We start from the raw sequence: 11106 nt of genomic DNA, 5'->3' as shown, positions 1-11106 counted from the left end.
ATGTACACTTGCATGTTTTAAATCAGCAAATTAGCCAGTAGGGGGCAGTCAGACACAATAGTGTATAATTTAATCCATAATATTAATTGAGGGATAATGTTTTGGTTAACAAGAAAACATGAATAATAGTCTGCTTATTTATTTAAAGATTAACATGAGAATTTTGTCTGGATTTTTTAAATGGAGAAATACTGAAAACTTTATTTTTTTTAATGTAGATGGAAAATATTGTGTACAAGAAACTAGGATGTGCCTCTCTTTAGTGGTGTGAAAAATGTCTTAATGATGGATTTGTTTCTTACAAACAGCTTTTCACTTCACAAGACATTAATTGATGGACTGGAGTTGTGTGGATTACTTGTGGATTATTGTGATGTTTTTATCAGCTGTTTGGACTCTGACGGCACCCATTCACTCTAGAAGATTTATCGGTGAGCAAGTGAAGTAATGCTAAATTTTTCCAAATCTGTTTCTTTAACCCATCTATTTTTTTGAATGGCCTCAGGGTGAGTAAATTTTAAGCAGATCTTCTTTTTTTGGGTGAACTATTTTTTATTAAAAAGCCTAAAAGCCAAACACTCTGTTTCTAAAATGCAGTTTTAAATGTTGTACATCTCCATTGAATGCAAATTCTGCAAAGCTCAATAGAAATTCAGAACACCTGCTCATTGTTGTTCCCAGGCTCTGACTCGGCACATTCGCATGAAAGGAGACAAAGTGGAGTCAGCTGGAACTCTATCTGTCATTCCATACTGTGCAGCCGGATGTGTTGATAGTTCCAGTGCCATTGCAGAAAGGACAAGACACTGAAGATATCAATTCTTCTGTGTTACAGACAGAAGCATGGCAATCAATAGACAGGTTGGTTTCGATGTGAAATAAACTCAGTCATACACCAAGGCTGTATAATAAGCTCAAGACCTTAAAGGATGAGGAAATGATAATCGGCTCCAGTGCAGTGGGTAATTGCCTTGATGATGTGGCGCTCGCAGACACACACTGACCTCAGTTCCTAATCTTTAGCTCTAAAGGAAAAAGGAAGAGGAGGGGGAAAGGAGAAAGGTGGACCACAACTGAGGAGGGAGGAATATGTAGAAAAGCAGATGAAGGTTAAGAAAAGGTCAAGAAAAGAAGGTGAAAAAAGTATCATTAAATCTAAATGCTATTGTATCGATATTCTGCTTTTTAGGACTAAATTAGTTTTAAATAAACTGAAATGTATTCATAAGTCCGGTCTTGAATGCTGATTGCTCAAAATAGCATTCTAGTAACTCTAAAGAGAAACATCTACACTGTTGTGACCCTGGACCACAAAATCAGTCACAAGGGTGAATTATTTTGAAATAGAGATTGATACATCATAGGAAAGCTGAATAAATAAGCTTTGCGTTGATGCATGTTTGTTAGGATAGGACAATATTTGGCTGAGAAAGTCTGGAATCTGAGAGTGCAAAAAAATCAATATATTGAGAAAATTGACTTTAAAGTTGTCCAAATGAAGTTCTTAGCAATGCATATTACTAATCATCAATTAAGTTTTAATATATTTACGGTAGAAAATTTACAAAATATCTTCATGGAACATGATCTTTACTTAATATCCAAATGATTTTTGGCATAAAAGAAAAATACATAATTTTGACCCATACAGTGTATTTTTGGCTACAAACCTGTGCTACTTAAGACTGGTTTTGTGGTCCAGGATCATAAATGGTACAAAGCTTTCATAAAGCAGTACTAGAAGCTAGAAGGTACAGTGGTGGCCAAAATTATTAGAACACTAGTATTTTCATCAGCTAAAATATGTTTTTTTAGTCAGTTATTTCTATCTTTTGCTGTAGTGTCTCAGTAGGAAATATGAGTTTACATTTCCGAACATTCATTTAGCCATTAATTGTAATAATCTAGTGAGATTTTGTTTGCACAAGGAGTCTGACAACAGCCAGTGCTCCACACAGAGATCTGATCTTATCATGATCCAGTCTGTCTGGGATGACATGAAGAAACAGAACAAACTGAAACAGACTAAATCCAGAAGAACTGTGGCAACGTCTCCAAGATGCTTCCAGAGACCTACTTGAAAAACTATGTGCAAGTGCAGATAGGGCAAAAGCTGCTTTAAACGCAAAGGATGGTCACACCAAATGTTGATTTAATTTAGTTAATAGAAGTTAATTGATAAATCTATTTTGACAGCATCCTCATTTTACAGCATTTTTTACACAAGTGCCTAAAACTTTTAACAGTACTGTAGCTTTGCAGGTAGGTCTCTGGAAGCGTCTTTGGAGACGTTGCCACATTTCTTCTAGATTTAGTCTGTCTCAGTTTGTTTTGTTTCTTAATGTCATTCCAGACAGACTGGATGAGGATGATGAAATCAGATCTCTGTGTGAAGCACTGGCTTTTGTTAGACTCCTTGTGCAAACAAAAATCTCAGTGGATTGTTACACTTAATGACAAAACGAATGCTTGGAAATAAAAACTGATATTTCCTACTGACATTACAGCTAAAGATAGAAATAACTGACTTAAAACCTTTTTTGCCCCTAAATTGTACATATCAGTACTTTAAAATGTCTGAGAATTGCATAAAAATGAGCAGCATACAACAAAGCATTGAGTACTGTATTACACAATGCAGTGCACCTGAATTCTTATTTAAATAGACAACCAAATGACAACAAGACCATAATTGAACACTAAATTAAATATGCAGTTTGATTGTATGATTTCTGCTTCAGGATGGGTGGATGTATGAATAGATAGTTTTGTTTTCTTTGTGCACAAAAAGTATTCTTGTAGCTTCATAAAATTACGATTGAACTACTGATGTCACATGGACTATATTTACAATGTCCTTACTACCTTTTCCCAATTGAACATGGTAATTGCATTGTGTCTGGGTCAGAAAGCTCTTGGATTTCATCAAAAATATCTTGATTTGTGTTCCAAAGATGAACAAAGGTTTTACAGGTTTGGAACAACATGAGGGTGAGTAATTAATGACAGAACTTTCATTTTAAGGTTCTCTGAAAAGCTCTTTGAAGAGCCAGAAATGGTTCTTCAATAGCATCACTGCGAAAACCTTTCAATAGAACAAGAGTTTTTAAATCATCATGGAATCAAATATGGAACCTTTATTTTTAAGAGTTTACAGTATTGTGCAGTAAATCCTAGTGTTTAATTCTGTGTCCTTAATATAGCACAGCCTCTCATTTATTTTTGGTTAGTACTATTATGGTCTAAAATACCAAATTTTAAGAGACCATCATAATTAATGCTTAATCTGCATATGAAAGTTAGCTGATCCTGTTTGACCTCATCAGGTACTTTAAAGTGAGTCATTAAGTTCTTTAAAAGCTGTGATGTTCCATGCTGCTGGATGTGAATTATTAAAACGTGCACAAGATATTTAGAAAGGTGGCTCACTGTGCAAATGTGCCTCTTCATTTATTATTTCACATGAGTTTTCTCCTATATAATTATCTACATCTGCAGCAGTGCGATTAAGCCTACACAAAGATGGGATATTGTTTCTGCTGCTTATTCACAGTTCAGCATGCAATCATCGACGGTAGGCAAATGATGAGGTTAATGACAGATTTCCCACCTTTTTTCCACCACGAGCAACATAGGATAAGGGCTCTTTCTGACGTGTTGTGGGGGTGGGCTCTGGCAGCGCTAATTGACAAGAAAGACTGAAGGGAATCTGGCTTAAATAAATGAGCTTTAATTGGTAACAGTGTGGGTCCTGTAAATGTGCGCTTGTGTCAAAGAATTCAGCATTAATCAGCACTCGCTCTGCCGGTGCAAGCAGAATGCTGCAATGGTATGTAAATCACATCTCGCAACTTAATTCACAAACTAATCTGAATTTAAATGTCATCAAGACATCAATATGCCAGACAAAATAAGCAAATAACTTCATTCTGGATGATGGCGGCATCTTCAGACAGTGCAAACGAGACTTGGGTGCTAAAGACATGGATTTTTTAAGCTGTAATGGTCTTGTAAGTGTAAATCAATATATTTAGCAGGGCTTTCTGTTTGTTGGATGTTGCACTAACTAGCATTACTGTCTCATTTGTATGTGCTGAGTCAATATCGGATTTCTCTTCTGCTGTCTAACAGGGTGTGTGTGATTCGAGCAGCTGAACTGCTTTTTGTCTCTTCGCCGGACAAGGTTCTTGACCTTCATCTGTCCTGCTGAATTAAGTATCTAGATTTTACGTCTTGATTTGTTTTAATCTAGTGAAGCACTCTACCAGATTGTTTTCTACTACTAGCCTACTGTTCCTTTCTCTTTCAGGTCCTCCTTCAGCAAAGTCAAACACAATAACCTTGTCTAACACATCCACAGAAACACTCTAGATACAAATACAAATCGAAAAAAATAGTATGCAAGAGCCTTTATAAGTCGGAAACCCATTAAATAATCAAATAAGCACTATTGATCTGTGCACCTTATCTGAATCTCTAAGTCTCCATAGCTAAAGCACTGTTATCTGATCTTGGTCCCATTAGAAGATCAGAGAGACTTGATGCTTAGGGCAAGAAACAAAGAAGTCTTAGTTTTTTCTTTTATAAATATATTGAAAATACAAACAAGGCATTCACTGTAAATGTAGCTCACAGGGGGAACATCTGGACTTCAGAGAACTTCTGTTTCACTTGATATTTTACTCTGAGAGCATTTTGTATGGATTAATGGAATATTTCATCCAAAAAGCTGCTTGTTTATAATAAACAAATCCATCATTAAGACATTTTTTAAGTTTAAACTATTGCTTCCAGCAAAAATACATGATATAGCTTTCTCCAGTGGAAAAATTTCAGTCTAATCTGAATCAGAAGATAAATATTTTAAGTTAAAACAGTCCTGAAACAAATACAGTTGAGGTCAGAAGTTTACATACACCTTGCAGAATCTGCAAAATGTTAATTATTTTACCAAAATAGGGATCATACAAGATGCATGTTGTTTTTTATTTAGTACTGACCTGAATAAGATATTTGACTGGAATATGATAGTTGTTCATGAGTCCATTGTTTGTCCTGAACAGTTAAACTGCCCGCTGTTCTTCAGAAAAATCCTTCAGGTCCCACAGATTTTTTGCTTTTTCAGCATTTTGTGTATTTGAACCCTTTCCAACAATGACTATATGATTTTGAGATCCATCTTTTTACACTGAGGACAACTGAGGGACTCATATCCAACTATTACAGAAGGTTTAAACATTCACTGATGCTTCAGAAGGAAACATAATGCATTAAGGGCCAGGGGGTGAGAACTTCTTGAATTTGAAGATCAGGGTAAATTTAACTTATTTTGTCTTCTGGGAAACATCTTCTGTAGCTTCTGAAGGGCAGTACTAAATGAAAAAATATATAATATTTCGGCAAAAAATTTTTTTTTACACATCTTCATTCTGTTCAAAAGTTTTCACTCCCGGCTCTTAATGCATCATTTTTCCTTCTAGAGCATCAGTGAGCGTTTGAACCTTCTGTAATAGTTGCATATGAGTCCCTTAATTGTCCTGAGTGTGAAAGGATGGAATTCAAAATCATACAGTCATTGTTGGAAAAGTTTCAACAAAGAAAAAAAAGTTTCAAACAAAGTTTTAAACAAAAATGCTGAAAAACCAAAGAATTTGTGGGACCTGATGGATTTTTCTGAAGAACAGCGGGTGGTTTAACTGTTCAGGACTCACAAGGGAGTCATGAATAACTATCACTAAAAAAAAAAAATTGTCAAAATGGACAAATTTGTAATTCTTCATGTTCCTGTGACATCTGGAATTACTAGATAACTCACAATTGTTGTCAGAATGTATCGATGCTCCTAGTTTCAAAAGGTTGCCTTTGAGTATTGTCCTTAACAATGAAGCTTTGGAACCACAGTCTATTAGGTGACTCCCAAGGTCATTTCCTAGCAGTTTACAGGAGAACTGCCTAATTTCACAATCACAATAAATCAGATTGAGCCAAACAACCCATATGCTCCAATATAACATAAAGCAGGGCTCAATGAGCGCTAAATCTCCAGCAGCCTCGCCCTAGTGCTGAGGGTCATTATGACGTTAGAGCTGCTTGTCATCCTGGATGAGGGCGGGGTTATTTCCACTCACATTGAGGGGCTGTATGGGCACGCCCTAGTGTTGAGGGTCATTATGACGTCAGAAGGGCACGCCATCTTTGATGAGGGATGAGGGTTTTTTTTTTTTTCTTTCCACTCACTCACTCGCTCCGGAGCCGTGTGCACGCGCATTAGGTGACCCAAATCAGTGCTGAAGGAGGCAAGGCGATAGTAACATCCCCAACGTGGTTCATCGAGTACGAGGTATGTGTTTTGAATTTTTTTTTTTTTATGCATGTAGACGCTTAACTCCCACAGGTTCACTTCGTTAATTTTTTTTAAAGTGCAATTTGCGTTGAAGTTTCGGAGAGATATCAGCTGTAATTGAGCGATTCAAAGCTCAATGCCTGTTGTGTGAATTTCAGCACCGCGGACAGCGCTCATTAAGAGACGCGCCAGGCAAAACATTAAAAATAGAACGAACAAGGATCCAAAGTAGTTATTTTAGCATTCAATTAACGCTTTTGTGGAAGTCAGGCGTCAATAGTAGAAACAAACCGTCTTATAATAGATGTGTCCTAGTTTTGAGCAGACTGAAATAATGAAAATGTGTCCAGTGTTTTTAGACTTGCAAGGCATGCATTGTAAAATGAATGTTTACTCGAACCAGTAAGGTTATGGACTGTATTTGCAATCATGCACTCTATGGGAAAAAGATTTTTCCATATAATGCTTGAGTGCACTGTGAAAATGTTTTTAATGATTTTAATGTAGAAATCATGCTACACTATTAAAAATAAAGGTTCCAAAGGGGTGTTTTTGCGGTAATGCCATAGAAGAACCATTTTGAAGAACATTTTAAATTCTAAAGAATCTTTATTTGACTATAAGAGCCTTTTCTGCATTTGAAAGGTTCCATGGATCTTCAAGGTTCTTCACAGAACCATTCATGCCAACCAAGAATCTTTATTTTTAGGAGTGTATAAAATCTTTTAAATAGTTAAAGGCAAGTTAATATATTCTAAAAGAAAAAAAAAAAACATGCAATTTAATTCTATATTTCTGGAAAAAAAATGTAAAGATGTTCAGTATGTATTTGTTAAATATAAATATATTTAACAAAGCAAAATATGTACCTTTAAGGTAAAATTCTTTTAAATTTTTGATAAGAAAAATGACGTTCCCAAAATTCCCTGTATGAGCAATCACATTTGATGGATTTTATATGTACAGTGGATTGTTCTGTGTTGCATTTATGTTATTTATTTATTTATATTGTGATTTTAATGAAGGCATTTATTGTTTGTGTGAGTAAAATGGAATTTGTCTTCATGTTATCATTGACCACATTTGATGAAGAGACCAATTTTTAATAACTTGAAGTGATTGTGTTGCATTTTGTAGTAGAAACTGATTTTAATGGCTGCTATAAGTTGGTTTATTAGCATTAAATTATTTAATGACAGGTATATGTGACCCTGGACCACAAAACCAGTCATAAGTGTCAATTTTTTGAAATTGAGATTTATACATCATCTGAAAGCTGAATAAATAAGCTTTTTAAGATAGGACTATTTGAAAATCTGGAATCTGAGGGTGCAAAAAAATCAAAATATTGAGAAAATCTCCTGTTTGTTGTCTAAATTAAGTTCTTAGCAATGCATATTAAAAATCAAAAATCAAGTTTTGATATATTTGCGATAGGAAGCTTACAGAATATCTCCATGGAACATGATCTTTCATTAATATCCTATAGATTTTTGGCATGAAAGAAAAATTTATGATTTTGACCTATACAATGTATTTTTGGCTATTGCTACAAATATACCCGTCCTACTGAAGACTGGTTTTGTGGTCCAGGGTCACATATGACATTGGTGGATATAAGATGAGTTTGTTGACCGATGATAAATGCGGCTTTAGTCACATTGAAGGACAACTTGGCCCTGACCATAATTGCATTTAAGGGTTTAGCTCTTCTCTATATCAATCAACGCTGCCAAAAGTTTGTCACACCTCTCCATGTGCACTGAGCCAACAGGCATCAATTGTTCAAGCAGAGCCTTGGGACTTGCAATGTTGGCATTGCTCCTCTGTTTTGGGGGGAAGTGGCCAGTACGGATTGCATAACTGTTTATCTAGGCCAGGGTGTGTTTTCTTCGTCATCAGGTCTGTTTACAGCTTTATATCTTCCAACAGGGTGTTGGCACTGAACTGTTCCCTCGGAGACGCTAGTGACATTGAACAGAAAGACACTTACTGTATTTCAGGGTTCATGTTTGGATGCTGGAGGAAATGTGTTGTATTGTTGCTTTATTTTTAGGTTAGTGTCAGTACAATCCAGTTTTGGAAAATATTGAGGTGCTTGAAGCAGGTGGAAATGAATATTTTGGGCACACTGTCTACCTGTATGTGTTTTGTTTTCAAGGGACAGCACAGTGTGAAGTCTAGCGCTGCTTTTACTAACACATGGTGTTTAAAAATGAATCAGAACAGCAGTACATTTGTCGGAACAGGATTTGCATTTTCCGTTATGGACCAAATTTTTCGTTATGGAACTGTAACGTGACATATATTGCAATATATCAAAATGATATTGTCATATATGCTACCTATAAGGCAGTATATAATTTTCTCATACATACATTCTCTGGATAGATAAAGATAAATTCCTATAGTAAAATTTGCATATGCACAAAAAAAAGTATAGAAACATTTTTAAAAAAAAATCACATTTAAACTGAGTTAAAACATGACATTTTAAAGTAGAAAAATAGTATTTAAATAGTAAAATAAATTAAATAAAATAGTATTATCTTGTAAAAAAAGTAAGTTGAAATAGAAAAATATTTAAAATAACTTAATTTAAATAAATTAAATTATTTAAATTATTTATATCAATATATTCTAATATACATATATATACAGCTAAATTATTAAATATTGTTTTATTTACAAGTAAATATATGGATAGATAGATGGATTTAAGATGTATATATATTCTTAAATATATATATATATATATATATATATTATATTTTAGATATATGTATATATATATATATATAAATTATTAACTAAATATATGGATGATAGATAGATTTTATATATATATTCTCATATAGATAGATAGATAGATAGATAGATAGATAGATAGATAGATTTAAGATGTATATATATTCTCAAATATATATATTAGATAGATTTTAAATAAATATACAGTATATATATACACATACATACAACTAAATTATTAAATATATATTGTTTTTATTTACAACTAATTAAATTAATGTATAGATAGATTTTAGATATATATTCTTATATATATATATATATATATATATATATATATAGATACAATTAAATTATATATATATATATACGATTTTGAATATATCTATTTTTTATATATAAATAAATGTGTGAGTGTGTGTGTGTGTGTGTGTGTGTGTGTGTGTGTGTGTGTGTATGTATGTATATATATATATATATATATATATATATATATATATATATATGTATATGTATGTTTTTTGTGCATATGTTAATAATATGTACAGAATATGTATAGAATGTTTTTTTTGTGTAGCATCCATCTGTCAATACTACATATTTTATATATGTACGCAACTTTATTAACACAACATATACACGGATAAATCTATGTTTATACATGCATACATTTTAAATATGTGTGTGTCTTATATATATTTACTTGTATTACATATTCATAAACATATTTTTTTATGAGCCAGATATATATGTTAATATATTCATTTGTTCCAATAGGCTTCATATATGTTTTTACTGCATATGACAACATATTTCATATATGGGAAGGTAATATATGCACATACATTACATTTTTCAAGACTAAAATGTCTCCAAATCACTTTATGTTGTGTGATTCAGCAGTGAATTTACATTGTGACATGTACAGAAACATCACATCAGTCGGAGATTATGATATAACACGCTCCTTAGGCCGCATATGACTTTATTGGCTGCATGGACGCGCCGTATGTCAAACAGTCGAATGCGAATTGTCTGTTTGCTGTAATGTTCTCTTCTCTCGATGACTCTGGCGGTGACTAACGCCATCCATGCTGTGCATACAGGCTGTACACATGACAAGCTCATGTTCCGCTCTAGGCATTCAATGCTAACATGTTCGGGGTCCTCTGTAGGGTCAGAGAAAAAGTTAGCAGCCCACAGAAATGACTATAGCTGGTGGCTTTAATGGATGGCTTCGTACAAGCTACCTCTGCTCTATCAGATTAGTCCACTGGGCTTTATCCCTTCCTGAATGGGACACTCACTTTGGTTTTAAAGCTGTAATCCCCTCTGGTAAAGATGATTGCTTTGAACCTCCCGAACACTGCTGCTCTACACAGCCAACGCTCTGACACAAATATGACAATTATATAATCATGAAGTTTTCGAACAATCATTCCAAACTTGGTATGTTTGTAGCGGTATCTAGCAGGTTTTGTGGCGTCCTTAGGGTTGCATCACTTGTCTGTGTGCAATCTATGGCATTTACCCAGAATAGCAACATTTTCTAAGGGCAGGCTTTCATCTTTTTTGCTTCTTTTCAAAAAAAGACATGTGGTCTTTGATAACACAGCACATTTCACGGCTTGTTCTTCGAAACCGTATCATGTCTGCCGTGCCTCTTCTGCTTGTCACGGGGCAAAACACGAGTTACATCCTTGAAAAGTATATGTGCGGTTTGCTTTTATGAATGCTTTTTCTGCTGCTTCATTTCATGTTGTGTTGTCATTGCATGCTGGCTCAAAGTTGAGAAGAATCTTAGAAGGTTCTTCATTGGCATTGATGGTTCCACGAAGAACCTTGAACATGCATGGAAACTTTCAATTGCACAAAAGTGGAAAAAATGGTTATTTTAAAAAATGTTTAATTCTTTGGTGAACCAAATATGGATATATGTTTTTTTTATGGTGACCTGACTATTTTTTTTTTTTTTTCAGTTTCTATCAGTTCCTATTACATTGTAATTTTTTTAT

The 11106-nt window shown here is 34.1% G+C and overlaps 1 protein-coding gene across 1 annotated transcript in view; it reads left to right on the top strand.

Annotated features, from left to right (window-relative positions):
* The first annotated feature begins 6200 nt into the window (after positions 1-6200).
* Positions 6201-11106, top strand: part of snap25b (synaptosome associated protein 25b) — a 56050-nt gene continuing 51144 nt past the window's right edge. The window contains exon 1 of the mRNA XM_073826517.1: positions 6201-6340. The gene's annotated coding sequence lies outside the window, so the exon portion shown is untranslated. The remainder of the gene's footprint in view (positions 6341-11106) is intronic.

This window comes from Garra rufa, chromosome 21 (genome assembly GCF_049309525.1).
Source record: "Garra rufa chromosome 21, GarRuf1.0, whole genome shotgun sequence".
Lineage (NCBI taxonomy): Eukaryota > Metazoa > Chordata > Actinopteri > Cypriniformes > Cyprinidae > Garra > Garra rufa.
Note: the sequence above shows the minus strand (reverse complement) of the source record. Positions and strands in the feature narration are given on the sequence as shown.